General features: G+C 42.7%; 1 protein-coding gene and 1 long non-coding RNA gene across 2 annotated transcripts in view; one reads left to right on the top strand and one right to left on the bottom strand.

Annotated features, from left to right (window-relative positions):
• LOC103280470 (uncharacterized) overlaps nucleotides 1-20,721 on the bottom strand; it is a 127,643-nt gene that overhangs the window by 72,741 nt on the left and 34,181 nt on the right. The gene's annotated exons all lie outside the window — the stretch shown is intronic.
• On the top strand, nucleotides 643-4,385 carry LOC134294162 (uncharacterized). The gene is made up of 2 exons (XR_010001137.1): nucleotides 643-753; nucleotides 3,989-4,385. It is a non-coding gene; the product is annotated as an uncharacterized LOC134294162 (long non-coding RNA).

The raw sequence follows: 20,721 nt of genomic DNA, 5'->3' as shown, positions 1-20,721 counted from the left end.
GGAACTGTCAATAGGTTTCAAGCATTAGGCTGCATCTACACTGTAGACTGAATGCAGATAGGCATCACTTCAATTACCATGGTCAGTGTTGTGGAATTTTGGAGTAGTAGTTTGGTGCGTCACCAGCACTTTTTGGTAAATAAGGCTAAATATCTTGAAAAACTTCAACTCCCAACTTCCACTTTTGGTTTTTTATCTTTGTAGTATGTGTTAATAATTTTGTTAGATGTAGTTGCAGTGTAATTGCTATGGTATTTTTCTCCTTAAATGTCATTCTGTACCTATAAAAACACTTCACAGTCTGACAAAAATATTCAAAATCAAATACGCAGATGTGTTTGGGTTGGTAAAGTAGTCTGTTTTATGAAGTACCTGTGCTTTCAAAGAAACATATTGGGGGAAATTATGAATATGCAACATTCCAAAGAACATCTGAACCATACTCATTCTGGAAAGAAAAAAAAGAAAATGAATGTATGCATTTTCTTTATTTCCCTCCCTCTTGCGCGCTCTCTCCCTTTTTCACACACAATTCCATTACAATAAAACATTGAGGGCATTCTTCCAGCCATTCTTTCTTTGGTTCTTCTCAGCACTTGAGCAATCACAATGTAACTATGGCAATGGAGTGAAAGAGATGTCAGAATACTTCCGGAAGATTGGGGCATTTATGTGGCTTAGATCCGCCACTGAGGCTTGAAGCCATTTAAGTGGATGAAGAGCTATCAAAGTGCATTGTGCGCTGTGAAATGGGTAATTTAAAAATAAAATAAAATGGGGAGAATCATTGAGCTGGTTTTAATGATCATAGGAACAATTATACATTGACCGTGCCATTAGAATATTGCTATTTAACTGGAACAAGATCTTCATCCTTTATGGTGGCATGCTGGTCCATTATCCAATCCAATATTATCAGTTGTCAACCAATTTGTTAGTTCAGATTTTTCATTGTACCACTTATGCTGTGCTACTTAATTTAATTATTTTGTCATGTGTTTGGAAGGGATGAATGAGACCCATTTTGCTAGGTGGAAAAACTAGTAAAATAGCATCCATTGGTTTCTTGCTTTCACCGTACTTTTCATGTATGAAATATTGTTGACTGATAGAGGGAGGCTAAGACCCTATATAGCAGTGATTCTCAACTTGTGGGTCCCCAGGTGATTTGGCCTAGAATTCCCAAAAATCTCAGCCAGTTTACCAGCTGTTAGGATTTCTGGGAGTTGAAGGCCAAAACATCTGGGGACCCACAGGTAGAGAACCACTGCTATATAGCTTTAGTGAAACATGGATAGCTACCAATGGAATTACATTACACAACTGCCACACTGAAAACCAATGTGGCACAATATGCCATATAGAATCTACTCACATTTGTATATTTTTGATCTGCTAGGTTGGCAAAAGCTGGGGCTAACAGCGGAAGCTCACCCCACTCCCCGGATTCAAAACCTCCAACCTTTTGGTCAGCAAGTTCAGCAGCTCAACGGTCTAATACGCTGCACCACCGGGGGCTCCTTAAAATTTGCTTAAAAGGTATTACTTTCATCAATGACACCAGAAAGGTGTTGCTAGCACTATCTTTCTGAATGACACTTTACTCCTAAAAGCTGGAACGCTTTGAATGTGAGCTGGTCAGCTTCACCTTGGTCTTGGCCCATTACCACTGAGGTCTAGATTAAGTCTCCCAAGCCCATTTGTCTTAATTGTCTTGTCATATTACACGGAAATTATGTCCAGATACACTGATTGCCTTTTTGAGAGGAAACAGTGGAAGGAATTAACAATGATCTTCTAATTCTGCTAGAATAAAAGATGGGACTGATGAAATCTTAATTAACAGTTCACAAAAGGCTGCTTAATGTCATGTGCCATATGCATCTCAATTATCTCACTCTTCTACCGCAATCTGGAGGATTGTGAATGCTCACTTCATTTCTTCAGCACTTGTAAGAGATTTAAAAACCCTACGTCTCTGTTGTATTATCTCATTATATATATATAGAGAGAGAGAGAGAGAGAGAGAGAGAGCATCCCAGCCTCACTTAAAACAAATCAACCTTTTGCATAGATGTTTAAGATGTGATTAGGGATCTGTGAGTTGCCTTGAGTTTTCTACAAGTGTACCAACAAAAGGGGGCAAGAGAGTTTTTGCCCTTTCCAGAGACAACATATATATCTCCTGGCCGCTCCAGGGATATAATCACAAAGCCTGTAAGAAGCCACCAAGAAGGTCCTTTGCCTTGTTCCCATCTAATGAGCCTTGAAACAGGAGCGAATGGCCTCTCCAAACAATCATAGATTTCCTGTAAGTTGATCAAGGGAAGCATGGTCCTTTAAATAGCCCATATAGGACCTGATAGGTCAAGGTTTGCACCTCTGCAAAGGATAGGGAGGAAAAGTTAAGAGTGTTGAGATGGCATCATGATATAAATTATTGAAGCTGTCACAGCCAGACAACCTCAGTCTTTTCACAGTTGCGGAGTGGAGTGCCTCGTGCTTCAGTGCCGAATGAGTGAGGCTGACAAGATGCCTGCTGGAGACTGAGTCATCCAAACTGACACCCGTTGCTCATTTAGGAGAATGTGTTTGTTGCTAATTCAGGCAGTGGCGGAACAAAAGATAAGTTGCCCATAAGACATAAGCTATACAAACTGAACGAAGGAGCATGCAGAAAATGGGCAACACTCCATCTCAGTTGTCCAATTATGAAGATTTGGGTTGGGCTATAGTTGAGGTATCGGACACCCCGGGGGCACAACAGTTTACACCGCTGAGCTGCTGAACTCACTGACCAAAAGGTCGGCGGTTCGAATCTGGGGAGCGGGGTGGGTTCCTTCTGTTAGCCCCAGTTTCTGCCAACCTAGCAGTTCAAAAACATGCAAATGTGAGTAGATCAATAGGTACCACTCTGGCAGGAAGGTAACGGCGCTCCATGCAGTCATGCTGGCAGTCATGCCGGCCGCATAACCTTGGAGGTGTTTACAGACAACGCCGGCTTAAAAATGGAGATGAGCACCAACCAGGGCCGGCCCCACTATTGAGGCACCTGACGCCGCCGCTTCGGGCGCAGGCCCGGGGGGGCGCCGTCAGGCTGGGCGGGAGGCGGGGCACCGCCCTGACGGTGCCCCGCCTCCCGCCCAGTGTGCCCTGGCCCGTCTGGCCTGCTAGAAAAGGCCAGACGGGCGAGCGGGAGTAGCGTGGGAGGCGGGGCCAGCTCTGACGCCGCTCCCCCCCCCCCGCCCAGCGTGCCTTGGCCCTGCCTCCCACGCAGCGTGAGAGGCGGGGCCAAGGCACGCTGGGCGGGGGGGGGGAGCGGCGTCAGAGCTGGCCCCGCCTCCCACGCTACCCCCGCTCGCCCGTCTGGCCATTTCTAGCAGGCCAGAGTTCAGCGGAGGTCCCTCCAGGCCGCAATCGCGGCCTGGAGGAACCTCCGCTGAACTCTGGCCTGCTAGAAATGGCCAGACGGGCGAGCGGGGGTAGCGTGGGAGGCGGGGCCAGCTCTGGCCCCGCCCCCCTCACTATTCGCCCTGGCCCCGCCTCCCACACAGCGTGGGAGGCGGGGCCAGGGCACGATGGGCGGGGCCAGGGCGCCGGTGGCGGGGGCGCTTTTCAGCACCCCCGCTTCACATCAAAAAATATCTCCGGCCGGCCCTGGCACCAACCCCCAGAGTTGGACATGACTAGGCTTAATGTCAGGGGAGAACCTTTACCTTTACTACCTAGTTGAGTGGGGTTTGGGCTTCATGTTCATGGCGCTCACTATAACCTGCATGTCAGTGGAGGGAGGGCCATTGGTGTCTCCTGCTGGGTGGGAACTATAGCTGTTTGTGGAGGTGGGAGGCTATCTGTGTAAGTGGATGCCTCCTCCACATACACACATGCAGTACACATTTTTCACTTGTATTATGTGTATAGATGTAGTAGTAATATTTTTTTTTTAAAAAAAATGATTCACACATCTGATTAATATGTTCCCTCTAAGAATCTCTAGGTCTTCCAGCAGGATGCTAGGGTCAATGTCAGCCTGGATGTTTTTCAGGCACAATCTCCAACCATATAGCAAGCTGCGCTTTTTCGTTTCAATCCTCCAGCAAGCTTAGCATTGGAGACCGGCACGTGGGAGAAAGCGTGGAGCAGAAAACTAGACCCAGATGAAGTCAGCAAGCGTCACGATGTCCTTGGGGGATTCTGCAGAGCCGGTTTCTTGGTGACTATGAATCAGCAGCTGACCTGAAAATATCCAGGTATCGCCTATGAAATTGAATGCTTCAAGGCCCTAACCTATCTATATCACATACTTGAACTCCGGTTTTCTGCATTATAAAAAAATCTCTCATTTGCATCAAAATACCAAAAATAAAAAAGGAATCAAGCTGAAAGTGCTTATTACTAATCTCCAGTTTTCTGTATTGTCAAGCCCTTATTGTTTGCCAATAAGGAAACATAGAATACACTGACCTAAAATTAACTCTGATGTTTTATCAGATGAAAAATCAGAAAAGCTAGGGAATCTCAAAGGATATGAGTTCCTTGCCAGTTTAAAGCCGCACACACAGTGTGTTAGCCTTAGATGTTATGATGGCACAGAAACAGAGAATTTGTGCTGTCAAAGCTCTGGCTTTGATTTAATAAAATCCATCCCATCACAAACCAGTATCCGAGTTTACTTTGGCGCTATGGATGCCTACAGATGTCCCAACTGCTCATGGATATATTTTTTCGTGTCAGGAGCGACTTGAGAAACTGCAAGTCACTTCTGGTGTGAAAGAATTGCTCATCTGCAAAGACTTTGCCCAGGAGACACATAGATGTTTTACCATCCTGTGGGAGGCTTCTCTCATGTCCCCGCATGGGAAGTTGGAGCTGACAGACAGGAGATCAGCCTGCTCCCCATTCGAACTGCTGACCTTTTGGCCAACAGTCCTGCCAGCACAAGGGTTTAACCCAATGTGCCACCGGGAGTTGCCAGAATTTGACTTTCCTTCAACTCCATCTAGAAAACATTTGAAATTACAACTAATATTTCAAAATTTTCATATATTTGATTTTCTGGCCCACCTGAAATATAGTAATAATTTCTTTCCAGATAACTTCCTATTCAAATCATAGAAATAGAAAAATGTAGTTAGAAGGGACGACATGGACCATCTAGTCCAACCCCCTGCTATGCAGGAAAAGCACAATCAAAGCACCCCTGACAGATGGTCATCAGGTCTCTGCTTTAATGCCATCAAGAGATGTCTTTGTTTCTGGTCTCTATCTCTTTCTCTACATGACAATAGTTTAATTAAATTAATTAATTCTGCCATTCAGATGCATCCTTCACCAGGGTTAGGTACATACTGAATAAGTGGTGCCATAAGTGTTAAATGCACATACATACACTTTGTAGAAAGACCTCTCAATCTGTCTTTAAGCAATCTTGTCTCATTCTCTTTCCGCATTCATTCTCTGAACAAGGGATGGTAAATCAGGGCATTGAGCTCTTTGAAAAGTTCAAAGCATTGTCCTCACCTCCACACTTTTTGCACCTCTGATTTTGAAAGAAGCTCCAAAGTCGGGGCAAAGAAGCCAGAATGGATTCCGAAGGCGGTGTCATGCCAGGCATTGAGAGTCAAGTTTGAAAACGGGAGCATTAGCATATAAATGTTAACTCTCAGGTGCTGCGGGAAAGGGCCTGCTGGTTCCAGCTCTGTTTTTCAAAGAGCAATTATTCCTTCTGACAGCACTTAAGACCCCCTGAACTCAATCCAGAAGACTTTTATCCAACAGACTTCACACCCTGGACATCATTCCACAGATATATAAACCCCACTTGCCTAGTGTTCAACAGACCTTACAACCTCAGAGGATGCCTGCCATAGTTGTGGGCGAAACATCAGGAGGGAATGCTTCTGGAACATAGCTATACAGCCGGGAAAACTCACAGCAACCCAGAGCAGTATTTATAAGGAAAGGATCTGTCTAATCTTCCTCTGGAAGAAGTTCTCGACCAAAGTGGGTCACTACTGAAAAGATCCTGCCTTGGCTACCAAACCAATCAAGGCTCTCAATGTGATCAAACTTGTAAAATAGCCTCCAGTTAAGACTGTAAATTATGGGTAGATTCAAATGGTCTCTGAGAGACCGAAGATGACCAGCAGCAACAGATTTAGAGAGATGTTAGTGTGTGAGAAAGGGCTATATGACTCTCTCATTTACAAAGAAAATGATAGCCATGGTTACCTTTTAGCTAACAAGGAGCTTTCTGTATCAAACAATTATTCATTGTGTCATCGGTTCCCTTTGACTTATGCTTGGGAGAAGGACATACCGCGCTCCCTTCCTGCATAGTTCTTGTTACACAGAGAGATTGAAAAGGTGGGATAGGGAAGGGAGGTAGAGAAATACAATTATATTCTGCTTTTATCCAAATGCCACAGAACCAGTCATGAAAGTCAATGCTTTCAAGCGGCAGGCTTGAAGAGAATGGAACAATATGGGACAGCAGATACAATCATTCCCCCACCATTTTGGAAGGGCTTTTTAAATCTGTAAATGGACTGAGATTTGAAATGAGACAAAGGAAGGATGCTGCGATTGATTGTTCAGGTGTGAATGGAGATTTCTGCCTTTTATATGTCTCTACATATCACCGTGACTAAATTATAGAATCATAAAAGAGTTGGAAGAGATCTCGTGGGCCATGCAGTCCAACCCCATTCTGACAAGAAGCAGCAAAATCGCACTCAAAGTACCTCCAACAGATGGCCATCCAGCCTCTGATTCAAAGCCTCCAAAGAAGGAGCCTTCACCACACTCTTAGGCAGAGAGTTCCACTGCTGAACAGCTCTCATGGTGAGGAAGTTCTTCCTAATGTTCAGGTGGAATCTCCTTTCCTGTAGTTTGAAGCCATTGTTCCGCATCCTGGTCTCCAGGGCAGCAGAAAACAAGCTGTCTCCCTCCTCCCAATAATTTCCCCCTATATCTTGGTACATGGCCCTCAGCATGTCTCCTCTCTGCCTTCTCTTCTCCAGCCCAAATCAATCCAACACAAGGTTGCATGTGGCATATCCAAACCTGGGTAACAATATGAGGGGCGGGGACAATTTTCCTCTGCCTCCCCATCAACAACACTCACCTAAGGCAAGTCCAAATACCTCCATATTGTTGTTGTCATTATTATTGTACAGAGTCTCACTTATCCAACACTCGCTTATCCAACGTTCTGGATTATCCAACGCATTTTTGTAGTCAATGTTTTCAATACATCGTGATATTTTGGTGCCAAATTCGTAAATACAGTAATTACTACGTAGCATTACTGCGTACTGAACTACTTTTTCTGTCAAATGTGTTGTATAACATGATGTTTTGGTGCTTAATTTGTAAAATCATAACCTAATTTGATGTTTAATAGGCTTTTCCTTAATCCCTCCTTATTATCCAACATATTCGCTTTTCCAACATTCTGCTGGCCTGTTTATGTTGGATAAGTATGACACTGTATTTAGCGTATATATTTACTAAATAAAGAAGTGTATTCTCTACTTTTCTCTCTTGATTGAGACCCCAGTAATAACAACAGCTTGTAGGCTGTTACGAATTGTGGGAGTTGAAGTCCCAAACACCTGGAGGGCCGAAATTGGCCCAGTCCTGCAACAAACTCACACTTGAGAAGCTAGAGATTCCTAGAAAAAAACATGTTAATCAAATCTGTGAATAATCAAATCAAAACTGTAAACGTGCAGAGCTGACTGTACCTCTTGTCCAAAACCCCTTCTAATGCTACTTCACTGAAAAATCATGTTTAAGCACTGAGGTTTCCCCTTACTAACTAACATGACTATTTGGGTTTCGTTGGGGTGCAAGGGGATGATTTGAGGATGGGTCCATCTCCTTTTCTGTAGCTGAATATACTGCAACAGGTACCTGCATGTACCTATGGAGCTGCATTGCTTACAAAAATCTACCGATGTCAGCAATATGAAGGGAGGGATCCCTGCCGCTGCAATACCATTTCAGCATTGGAGGATGAAATAGGATGAAATGGATCCCCCGTGTGCTATCTGCGGGAGTTTTCTCTGTTAGTATTTATTGAAGAGCGCCAAAAGGAGTTAGTGTTTCAGCGGAGAATAGAGACGGGAAGATAGTTACTGATGTTGCAGTAAAGTCCGACAAAGCTTTCCATCTGTTCATTAAAATGCCTTTCAATTCCTCCTTCCATGACAGGTGAAGCCGTAATACGCAGAGAGCGATGGCTCTTTTGTTCGTCCCTGGAGCATTTTAAATAAGAATAAAATAAAATTTATTCCGCTACCAAGCGTTCAAGTGCTCTTGTTTTGCCATGTCAACTTATCTTCCTTCCTTCCTTCGCAGACTGATTGAAGAGAGGGAATTTGTGTGTTTGAGGCATATTTTTTGTAAAAATAAGAAGCTTAAAGGAGTGTTGTGTTTTATGTCTCAAATTTGAATTCCCAGATCCCTTTTCAACAAGTCGGCAGGACAATTCAAAACAAGGGAGAAAGAATATGTGCTCATATAGTCATTTACTTTCTGATAAAAGATGGTATCTTTGAATCCAGAAACTATACAACTGGGGCAGCTGTGTTAGCCAAGTAGCAAAATATAGGATGAATTTCATAGCCTCAGTGGATAGTATATATTCCTGGACTTATCACAGAAATGTTAAACTGCAGATTATGGTGAGCTCTATTGAAATGAATGACATCCAGCAGAAATGGGGCCGGGCTATGGCGCAGCTGGTTAGTAGCCAGCTGTAATAAATCACTACTGACCAAGAAATCGAGTTCGAAGCAGAGTGAGTGCCTGACCATTAAAATAGCCCAGCTCGTTGTTGACCTAAGCAACCCAAAAGATAGTTGCATCTATCAAGTAGGAAATTTAGGTACCACTTATGCGGGGAGGCTAATTTAACTAATTTACAACACCATAAAAATCGTCCAGCAGCGTGCAGAAAGGAATGAGGAAGCAATCCATCAAGGACTCATGGACTACATCGTGGACTATCAAGATGCAAGACTACAAGAAGCATTGAGTTGTAAGAGACTCCAAGGGTCATCCAGTCCAACCCTCTTTTGCTATAAAGGAAAACACAAGCAAAGTCCTTCTGGCAGATGGCCATCCAGCTTCTGAATCCTAGAATGATAGAATACTAGAATACTAGAGTTGGAAGACACTCCCAAGGGCCATACAAGAACTTTTCAAAGGTGCCTCTACTCTCGAACTCATCTACCTCTAGGTAGCCCATGAGAAAGGGAGGGAGGGAGGAAGGGAGCGAGGGAATCTTCCCTTGCTTGCAGTTAAGACCCCCCACGGTCCACTTTCTTTTTATTGGGTACCACCAGAGAACTGCTGGTCTGGATGGATGGAAGTAATAATAACACTCTATTCTGCTTTGGTCAGACCTCACTTGGAGGCCTGTCTGAATGTGGACACCACAGTTCAAGAAGGATATGGGTAAGTGGAATATGTCCAATGAGGGCGAGCAACATGTCCAGAGATCTGGACGCTATGAATCACTGTGAAGACTTACTTAGGGAGCTGGAGATGTTTAGCCTGGAGAAGAGAAGGCTAGGAGCAGACACCAGAGCCATGTTTTAAATATTTGAAAGGTCAGCTTGAAGATGGAACCAACTGGTTTTCTACTGCTCCAGAGACAAAGAGCAATGGACTCAGACTGCTGGAAAGGTGATTCCACCTAAACATCACAACAGACTTCCTAATGGTAAGAGCTGCCATGGAGTCTGCTGGAATCGCCTTCTCTAGAGGTGTTTAAATAGAGGATGAACTGTCATCCTCCAGGATGTGTCTTCTTGCATGACAGAATAGAGCAGTCTGGATGGCCTTAGGGATCTCTTCCAACTCTATGCTGGACTGCTTTCTCAGGGCCAGCATTGTACATATCTTGCTTCATGGATGCTCAGTGTTTTGTGCTTCATCTGATGAAATTCAGGATAGGACCACAGAAAGGATACTCTAACTGTTGCAAACTGGGCAGAGGGAATCAACAGCCCTTCATGTGTATCCATTCTGAACCATTTTTTGCCAGATGCATGTTTTAAGATATGTTATGGTCTTGCATGAGAGACAAGTATAACAGAACACACATACACATGGTACACTTGACACCTTTTTAAAAACAGTGTTGCTTACCTGTCCCTAGAGGGTGGTTGGAGGGAAAGGAAAATTGTATTTTTTCCCTTTGCTGTGGAGTCAAATTGGATTGAATATCCAGTAACAAAGGATCCAAATTAACAGCATATATATTTGACAGTTCAGCAATTACCACTGACATGCCCTGCTTAATAAAGCTAGAATTCACCTGTAATTGCCAGCCCCATGGGACAAATTTTATCTTCTTACACTCGATAGACATAATTACAGATTTGTTCCAATTTACTGAGAATCGTGATAAAAGCAAGGATTCATTAATTAAATGTAGTAGTTTTGGAACAGAAGAAGATGGACTAGGAAAAAAAGTCAATAGGGTACCATCTATGTATAATTGCACTTGATAGTCTCTAGTTGTTGTTGTTTTTAACTCCCATCCTCATTGTTATCTGTTTGTAGAACTTAAAAGATTCTAGTGCTGTTAAATAACCAAAGTAACAAAGTCCATGTATTGGAAGAGAGGAAAAAGGAAGTTCTGGACAAGGTGGACCACAGAGACATAGAAATTCCTAGTTAAAGATATTACTTGAATTGGTGAAGTCAATAGCCTGCCACATTTGGTCAAATTCAACTGGAGATTTCTAGAGAGAGCACCTGTCCTTGAATTTCTAGATCAGGCATGGGCAAAGTTTGGCTCTCCAGGTGTTTTGGACTGCAACTCCCACCATTCCTAACAGCCTCAGGCCCCTTCCTTTTCCTCCTCAGCCACTTAAGTGGCTGAGGGGGGAAAGGAAGGGGCCTGAGGCTGTTAGGAATGGTGGGAGTTGAAGTCCAAAACACCTGGAGGGCCCAAGTTTGCCCATGCCTGGTATAGAAGCACTCTTGATGGGTCTTTGCATTCTCCAATTGTAGCAAAGGATCAGGCAATAACATTGTGGCAAGCATCCTCTGAAGCTTTTCGACCAATTAGCAGAAGTGAGGAATGTTTCCCGAGAGACTCCAGGTGTGAGAAATCTGGCCATGTGAGCGCAGTCCAAAACAAGGGCTCTTTGGGGATTATTCCGCCTATATTTTTGAAAGGCTCTGTGATGCCATGTTAAACAAGCAAGGCATTGAAGTCTCACGCAGGAATCTCAGCCATCAAAATAACTTAATCCTCCGAGCTCCTGATGCAGAATGAATGAAAGTATGATCCGGGTGCTTAAGATATCATCGCCCGTTGCTACAGCAACTGCTCTTCTATCTCCCAAAAACCTGCAAAGTGGATGATGCCTCAGCTGACGGGGAGGGAGTTGGCCCGGTGCTTCATTCTTGTCAAAATTGGCTTCAGGAGCAACCGTAATGAGGGACACTTGGCAACATCATTCCAAGCGGATTTTGGCAAGGAGCCTCCAGGAAAGAATAGCCAATCTTCTCACTGTGTCTTGGGATATGGTTGGGTATGTTGACATTAAGAGGAGAAATGTTTCATGTGCTATGTGCCTCCCACCTTGCTGGACCATAAAGTAAGCAGTCATATGAGTGGGGTAGCATGGTCCTCCTTCATTGGATGATTTGGGAGGATATCAGGGGAACCTTATATGCTATCCTTTAGCCTCCAATCTCTTCTAACACATCTGAGCACTTTTCAGCCCATGACTCTGCTTGATCTTGGTATGCTAATAATGTCATCAGGACACCAGGTGCTAATTTATAATTGAACCAGACTTCACATCAATATCCAAATTAATTTCTAAATGGATAGTTATGATTTTTTTAAAGAATTAATTATCAAGCTCTGTCCATCCCTTGAGTAAAATTCCAGGTTCATGTACTATTCAGATTTGTACAAACACAGATAGCATTGTTGACTCATGCTTCCTTTATGCAGTGATTTCCAAAGTTATTTGACCATTCGTACATTTTGGAACAGTTGAAAGAAGAACCAAGTACAGCCATGATTTATTATGGTTTCCACAACACTCAAGCCACCAAATGTAGCTTTGGCTGATGACAGTAAGACCTGGTTTGGAGACACATCCTTTCTTGGGGACATTCCACATAGCCCTATATCCCAGAATATCAAGGCATAAAATCCCACATTATCGGAGTATGGACTCAGATAACCTAGTTCAAAGCAGATATTGTGGGATTTTCTGCCTTGATATTCTGGGATATAGGGCTGTGTGGAAGGTTCCCAAGAAAGGATGTGTCTCTTCTAATGTGTGAGCCCACCTTACAGTGTTCTGTGGCCTGTTTATTATTCCATCTCATTCAGGCATATGTTTCTTCATTGATTTGAGATAATCTCATTAGCACTTGGGACATTTATACGGTGACATCATTCTGACAGATTGTTCCCTGAGGTCTTATAGTAGATCAGAGAATTACCATTCATCATACTATTTATGACAAATCTAATAGCAGCAACTGATTTGTTACATGATGTGCCTTGTATGCTCTTTTCCTAACAGCTACACTTGTCCTTTCAGCCTTCAGCCATCGATCCCTTCCTTGAACTGTGAAGAAAGACATGGGGCTCTTTTAACTTCTCGCTGGTAAAAACAGAAACACTTATTTACAGGAAAGGTTACACCATGACTTTGCATTCCAAGGGACTGCCACTACTCTCATGTACAGCAAAAGAAGACGACACACGCTCCAATCTTGGGACTTGCCCAGCATCTGCGAATGCCCTCTGAACATTTCTAGCTTCATTAACAGCCCTTGGGAAGATGGGAAAGGAGTTGGTGCTTGAAGTAATTATTGAAGTCTCAAGTTCATAGCTAAGTATGTAAAGGCTGGCTGAGTGCAGCTGGCTTCAGATGCCAATGTTCACTTGAATGGTATGGCGAGTGGCCCACCTGGTATCCCTGGTGACTAGTCACTTCCATATAAATAGCATAGCAAGTCCATTCTGGTCAAAGTGCGATTCCCAAGCTGTAGAAGTTCTCTTTAGGATCATGGCCAGCACTTTGGACAACCTTTGTTTGAAATCAAGACTAAAGGCCAGGGTAGAGTTACCATTTCACTGAGATAGGAGCCACCAAGGACCACTGCCAGCCAATGTGATTCTAGGCTGCATCAATAGGAGTATCGTGTCCAGACTGAAGGAAGTAATAGTACTACTCTATATTGCTTTGGTCAGACTTCACCTGGTATATTGTTATGGGCACAGATTATTGTGAAGCTGGGACATGTTCAAAGGAGGGTAGTGAAAATGATTAATGAAACCATGAATCACTATGAGAAACAGCTTAAAAAGTTGAATATGTTTAGCCTGGAGAAGAGAAGGTTAAGAGGGGACATGACAGTCATATTTAAATATACCATATTGAGGAGAGGGCCAGATTGATCTATGATTATATGATCAGAAGCAGTGAGCTAGTGGTACATTGACAACACAGTGGCATCTAAAATGGCACCACAAGCAAGAACAATGTGAGTAGGGATGATGGTGGTGGTGATGGTGGCGATGGATAATAGAAACCGAGCACTTTCATTGGAAATAAGGCTTTCTCTAATCCTACCTGGTTCAGATATTTATTGCCATAGTATCTTGCCTTAGCAAGGTGATCTATTGTTCCCTGTGGCAGGGAGTTCTCCATCATGTCTGCCAACATCCGCAATGGTGCAAAAAAAACCAAGAAAGGACCGAAATTAAATCATATGAGAAATGCTTCCCTGGTGACCACATCATGTCAAAGGAGGCAAGAGCACCATGTGAATAACAGATTGGTGGGGGATTTATACTGGGAGAGAAACGTCAAGAGGAAATATTTCAAATGATATTTTGCGCTGGGGGGTTTCTGTTTGTCTTTTTGGATAGTCACTTGGGAAAGAAAAGAAAAAGATCCAAGTTGTTACTAATTTTCAGAAATGTATGACTCCTCTGGACAGCATAGGTTTCAACTGTCATAGGTTTCAACTGTCTCTGTTTTCACATAAACTTCCATAACACTCTTGCTTTGTTCCTAAGAGCCGTTCCACACTGCCACTTTAAAGGTAAAAGGTTTCCCCTGACGTTAAGTCCAGTCATGTCTGACTCTGGGGGTTGGTGCTCATCTCCATTTCTAAGCCGAAGAACTGGCATTGTCTGTAGACACCTCCAATGTCATGTGGCCGGCATGACTGCATGGAGCGCCGTTACCTTCCCGCCGGAGCAGTACCTATTGATCTACTCACATTTGCATGTTTTCGAACTGCTAGGTTGGCAGGAGCTGGGGCTAACCTGGATTTGAACCTGGGACCTTTCGGTCTGCAAGTTCAGCAGCTCAGCGCTTTAACACACTTTGCCACCGGTGTTCCACACTGCCATTTTATCCCAGTATAAATAAAATCCCACATTATCTGCTTTGAACTGGAATATATGGCAGTGTGGACTCAGATAACCCAGTTCAAAGCAAATATTGGTGGGATTTTTTACCTTGATATTCTGGGTTATATTGATGCGTGGAAGGGCCTTGCGACAAATGGTGATACATGGATAATCCTTTTGCGTTCTTCTGTTCCTGGAAGATGTGTTTGGCTAGTTTTGGGGATCCCAAAATCTGCTTTTCTCTGCAGGTTGCTTCCCCCCCCCCCCCCCCCCCCGAGCCAAAGTGAGAGGAAGCTTTTACTCCAGAATCTTCCCTTTAAGTCCCTTTTATTGTAGGTTTTTAAGCAAAGGTTGGATGGTCACCAGTGAGGAATAATTTACATATGTATTCCTACACTAGGAGGAGGTTGGACTAGACCTCTTTGTAGTTCTAGGACTCCATCTTCCAAAATAGAGGAAACACACTTTCATCACTAGAAATACATACAGTACAACAACACACACTTTAGAGGTGGGGGGACGCATAAACCAGGCATGGGCAAACTTTGGCCCTCCAGGTGTTTTGGACTTCAACTCCCACCATTCCAAACAGCCTACCATGCATTTTCCTGGGAGAATGAAGAGAAAAAAGCTTTGCTACTTGGTTCAGAAAGAGACCAAAACAAGAATTCTGGTGGAGTACTAAGAAAGGCAATGCAAGCCAGACTGACGGATGCTCACATCCCTAATGGCATGCAAAATGAAACAAATGAAAAATGAAGTACATTTCTTTTTTTCCCCTTCAAAAAGACATTGGCAAGAAATGCATTTTTTTCCAGGCGCCGAGTTGCATTACATCTGACTTGTTCATTTCTGAAACATAATAGGACTTTATCATTCCCTATAACATAATCTTTACAAAGCAAAAGGAATCTCGGTGGATTATCAGTGTCATTTCCTCTCCACAAAGTCTGTTCTGGTATTTGATGTCTCTTTTGTTTACGTGCTTATTTTTCTTCTCCACTCCTGAGACTATTTTGCTGTGATTTGCTATGATTTGACTCAATTTTAAATTCTTTTGGAAATGTTCCTGCTTGTATGGGGTTTTTATTATTATTATTTTCATGGGTTTTTTTAAGGATGGATGGAGACAAGAGAAAAAAACCCAAAAGTATTTGATTGCCTCTTTCTTTTTTTTCCCCAACCGGAATAGCTTAGGGGAAGAAATATCAACTTCATCAGGCATAGAGGGAAAATATAAACACTTACAGGGAGAAAAAATGATAGGAAAAGCCAACTTGCAGAAGAAATTGAAGTAATTACGAACCTTGAACAAGTCTGTAAATGGGACAGTGTTTGCAAAATTTAGAAATTATTGTCAACCATTGTTTAGCATCCAGGAATGAATTTTAGGGAGTCGCAAATATGTGAGATTATTTCATTCACTATTTTTTAACCTGATTGTAAGTGCATTGGTAGCATGCAGAATAATGGTGCCATAGCATTACAGGAAATGGACATGACGCAATTGCATAGTACAGGTAAGTCCGCTTGCAAAGACTTAAGAGCCTAATAGGAATCTGGTGATTGTCTATGAAGGAATTGTGTCATTGACATGTTATTTATTGTATTGATTTGCATGTGTTTAATAGTGTGTTTGCATTAGTGTATTTAGGGATTAGGAGCCCCTCATGGCACAAGGGGTTAAACCGCTAAGCTGCTGAACTTGCTGACCAAAAGGTCGCTGGTTCAAATCCAGGGAATGGAGTGAGCTCCCGCTATTAGCCCCACCTTCTGCCAACCTAGCAGTTTGAAAACATGCAAATGTGAGTAGATCAATAGGTACCACTTCTATGGAAAGGTAATGGTGCTCTATGCAATCATGCCGGCCACATCGCCTAGGAGGTGTCTATGGATGCCAGCTCTTTGACTTAGAAATGGAGATAAGCACCAACCCCCAGAGTCGGATAGGACTAGACTTAATGTCAGGGGAAAAACTTTACCTTTACCTATTTAGGGATTATCTAAATTTAATTTCTTGCAAAATGCAAAGAGTAGAAATTGAAAGCAGAATTTTGCTAATATGTAAACAGGGAGGCATGGTAAATGTGAGTACTGGAAAGAAAGGAGAAAATGGGAGCTGGGATGTATTGTATTGTATTGGGAATACAATTGAAATGAAAAGAGAGCGAAGGTAAGAGGAAGAGTGAGACCCCATCTACACTGCCATATAATGCAGTTTGAAATGGATTATATGGTCAGTGTAGACTCATTGAACTCTATTATATGAGTGAGTCTACACTGCCATATAATCCAGTTCAATCTGCATTATAATGGCGATGTAGATGGGGCCAGAGAAAGACAGAAATAGCCAGATGGTGAGGCTTGGGGTGCATCTACACCAGACATGGGCAAACTTGGGCCCTCCAGGTGTTTTGGACTTCAACTTCCACAATTCCTAACAGTCAGTAGGCTGTTAGGAATTGTGAGGGTTGAAGTCCAAAACACCTGGAGGGCCCAAATTTGCCCATGCCTGATCTACACTGCAGAATTAATGCAGTTTGACCTCACTTTTAGTGTCATGGCTCAATGCTCTGGAATCCTGGGAGTTATGGCTTGGTGAGGTACTAACACTCTCTTTCATTCATAGCTAAAGACCCTTTTTGGCCAATTTTTTTGGCTAAACCCATCTGTGACAACATCTGCCTGATCTGGAAAGATGAAAATATTTGTGCTGTTTTGGCTCATTAAAGAGATGACTAAGGACAGATGGAAGTTTAGGAAATTATGAATGGCGGGGAGAGAGAGCTGAGATGTACAGTCCTGGTTCAGAATATGCATGCACACAGTTCGCTGTGCACAAATGTATTTATAAATCAAATGCCTTTCCTTCCGCCAAGTTCTTCCCCAGCTCAGCAAGCAGTGCATGTACATTATGAGGCTTTAGCTTAAATTTATTATTATTCAAGTCCTGGAGGCAAATCACTGTTGGAAGAGATAAAACAAATACTGTCTAGGGCCCCCTTCTACATTGCCATATAATGCACTTTGAAACAACATTATATGGTCAATGTAGATCAGGGGTGTCCAACTCATTTTAATCAAGGACCACATCAGCCTTATGGTTGCCTTCACAGGGACGCTGAATAAATGAATGGAAAATCCGTGGCTACAGAGAGCCAACCATACTTTTTTTACATAGTGGTCAGTGCTCTCTAGTTTTTACATAATTTTAGTCCCGGGGTGTTATAGAACAACAACTACCATCACTTCTGATTATCCACCATGCAGATTGGGGATTATGGAAATTGAAACCCAACACTTGTGGCTCTGAGGTTGGGGAATGGTTAAACAAGATTTTAAAGTCAGGCATCCTATCCACAAGCCTTGTATCTCAATCCAACCCCCTTTTTTGTGTGTTAGGACCGACTTGAGAAACTGCAAGTCGCCTGTGGTGTGAGAAAATTGATCATCTACAAGGACGTTGCGCAGGGGACATTGCCTGGATGTTTTTGATGTTTTACCATCCCTGTGGGAGAGGCTTCTCTCATGTCCCAGCATGGGGCTGGAGCTGATAGAGGGAGCTCATTAGCGCTCTCCCCAGGTTGGATTCAAACTGGCAACCTTCAGGTCAGCAACCAAACCTTCAAGTCACCAGTCCTGCTGGCACAATGGTTTAACCCACTGCACCACCAAGGGCTCCAATCCAACCCCTGACTAAACAACAACCTTCCAGATGTGGCTATATCCCAACTGGATTAGACGTTTCGTATGGTCTGTTCCAACTCTATGATTGTTCTCTCTTGTCCTTGCGGAAAAGACAAATGCTTCTCTCCATGTGAATGCTCCCTGCACACTTCAGTTTCTGTCTACAAGCCTCACTGACATTCACACTTGCCAGACACTCAATATTGATGCAGAATGATAACAAGGAGCACTATTTCTTCCAAGGAAGTTAAAAAAAAAAAACACGGGAATACAGTCACTGTGTGTCTCAAAAAAACCTGAAGCCTGCCATAAAACCCAGCGATAAACCTTGCGTAGAAGGGCAGAAGAAACGATTCCCCATCACCTTATAGAAACATTTACAGGACTATTGCCCATCAAGCGCTTTCTATAAATCAGAGTGTGTAAAGGACTGAGCATCGGTACAGCCATTGCAAGATCTGCCTGGTATTTTCACAAGACTTTCTGCATTGCTCAATGACACTGCAAAAGGCAGCAACCTCTCAAACCAACTTGGCAGTGGCTTAGTGCATGATTTTGACCCAACCGTTATTTGAAAGGCTTTGCAGAAAGCACTGTCCACATTGTTAGCTTGAACTTTTGCAGATATTAAACTAGCACACAAAGCATCTCTAGGTATTTGTAGGGTCACCAGTGTGATTGTATGGTTTTTACTACACAGCTATAAAGGATGAGATGAGCATCCATGAATTTTGCTATCAATGAAGAAAGGGGCATGGAACCAAACCCTAGTAAACACCATTGGTCTACTGTATGTTTTTATTACCGGTGTTTTATCATCTCTAATAAAATAGCTCCTTCTTTTCCTTCTGCAAATATACATTGGGAAAGTAAATTAAAAAGATCCCAATAAAGGATTTCCCCAGGCAGGAAGTAGCCAGGCTTTGAAACTGCAAGGCTATTCAATACTAATCAAGCTGGCCAATTGCAACATTCACACATGCCTCAAACAGACAAGAGTTCTTTTCCCACCCTGGATTTTTCCACAGATATATAAACCCTACTTGCCTGGTTTCCAAGAGACCTCACAACCTCTTAGGATGCCTTCCATACATGTGAGTGAAATGTCAGGAAAGAATGCTTCTGGAACATGGCCATACAGCCTCAAAAGCTCACAGCAACCCAACTCCTGAATGTATTGCTTGTTGGATGTGTATGCCAGTCCTGTCCCAAGCTAGTGCCAAGAGTAATAACTTGCTCTGAATATAAGTTACCAGCATCGTTTTATAATGATCACTCTGTGGACAATATTGGAAACATTCCTGTAAAATATATCTACATCAAACTATTTAAGGCATAGACATTGAAGAGCAATGTCTGCATAGGCATCATTATTATTCTTATTCTTATTCTTATTATTATTCTTATTTCCTCTTCCCATCTCTTCTTTATTCCTGAGGGTTGGACAAATAACTGATTAGTTCACACTTGTTTACTCAGATTTAACAAATAGTCATTTTATGCATATCTATTATATTTCGGTGAATCCCATGTTTAATAATTCGTTGGCATTTATTTAGCATGCGGTCCAATAACTGTCTAATTAAATATGGATTTGCAAATCTTAATTTAAAGCAATACCAATACTGGCAGCTGTGCCAAGCACTTTTCTATATCAAAGTCAAATTTCTCTCCCTCTCTCTCTCTCAGTTTTGTAACAGTCTTCTGTTTTGTTTCCAAATATACAGACAAGGTTCTAATTACAATGGGAACACATTTTCTCCCCGCAAGTTGCTTTCGTGAATTTTGATAGCAAGCATCCCCCTGATTTTCTTGAATACATCTGGAATGGATTGTTGTGAGTTTTCCGGGCTGTATGGCCATATTCCAAAAGCATTTTCTCCTGACATTTCACCCACATCTATGGCAGGCATCCTCAGAGGTTGTGAGGTCTGTTGCCCATGCCTAGTCTATACTAACATATAATCCAGTTTCTGAATCCATATTATCTGCTTAGAACTGGATTATATGAGTCTACACTGCAATATAATCCACTTCCAAGCAAATAATCTCAATTTTATATGGTAGTATAGATCGAGCCTAACTGAAAACTACTTTTCTGCTTTGAAATCAATTTGCAGCATTGAAGCAGAAGAGGAGAGAAAAACTGGGACTTTTCTAAAGCTGCTGAAAAAGTGACGTGGCAGAGAATTAACCAGGCCTGACAAATAGAGACAGTTGGGGGACATGTCACAGCCTTCTACTGTATTGTCTTCCAGGGGAAAAAATGATTTCAAGCATAGACCAGAAACTATAAAGGAGCATTTCTCTTGCCTCCAGGGAGTATAAAGGAGGGTCAACTAATGGTAACAGAACTTTGCAATTAAGTTCTTGATGCTGCATTCGAGAACTGCTCAGCAGAGATCACTTGCCAAAACAGAAGGATGGTTTGGAGATGGACATCAACCATACACACACACACACACACACACACACATGCAAAATAAATCAAGAAGCCAAGCAGAGCAGAGCAAAGACGTGGTCTTAGTCATAGTTGTAGGAAGCATGGGCTCATCTAATGAAAGAAAGAAAAGTCTGTGAAACTATGCCAGAAAGCATCTTATGTTGTGGAGCTCGCA

This window comes from Anolis carolinensis, unplaced genomic scaffold, assembly GCF_035594765.1.
Source record: "Anolis carolinensis isolate JA03-04 unplaced genomic scaffold, rAnoCar3.1.pri scaffold_13, whole genome shotgun sequence".
Taxonomy (NCBI): domain Eukaryota; kingdom Metazoa; phylum Chordata; class Lepidosauria; order Squamata; family Dactyloidae; genus Anolis; species Anolis carolinensis.
This window is presented reverse-complemented; position numbering and strand designations above follow the sequence as displayed.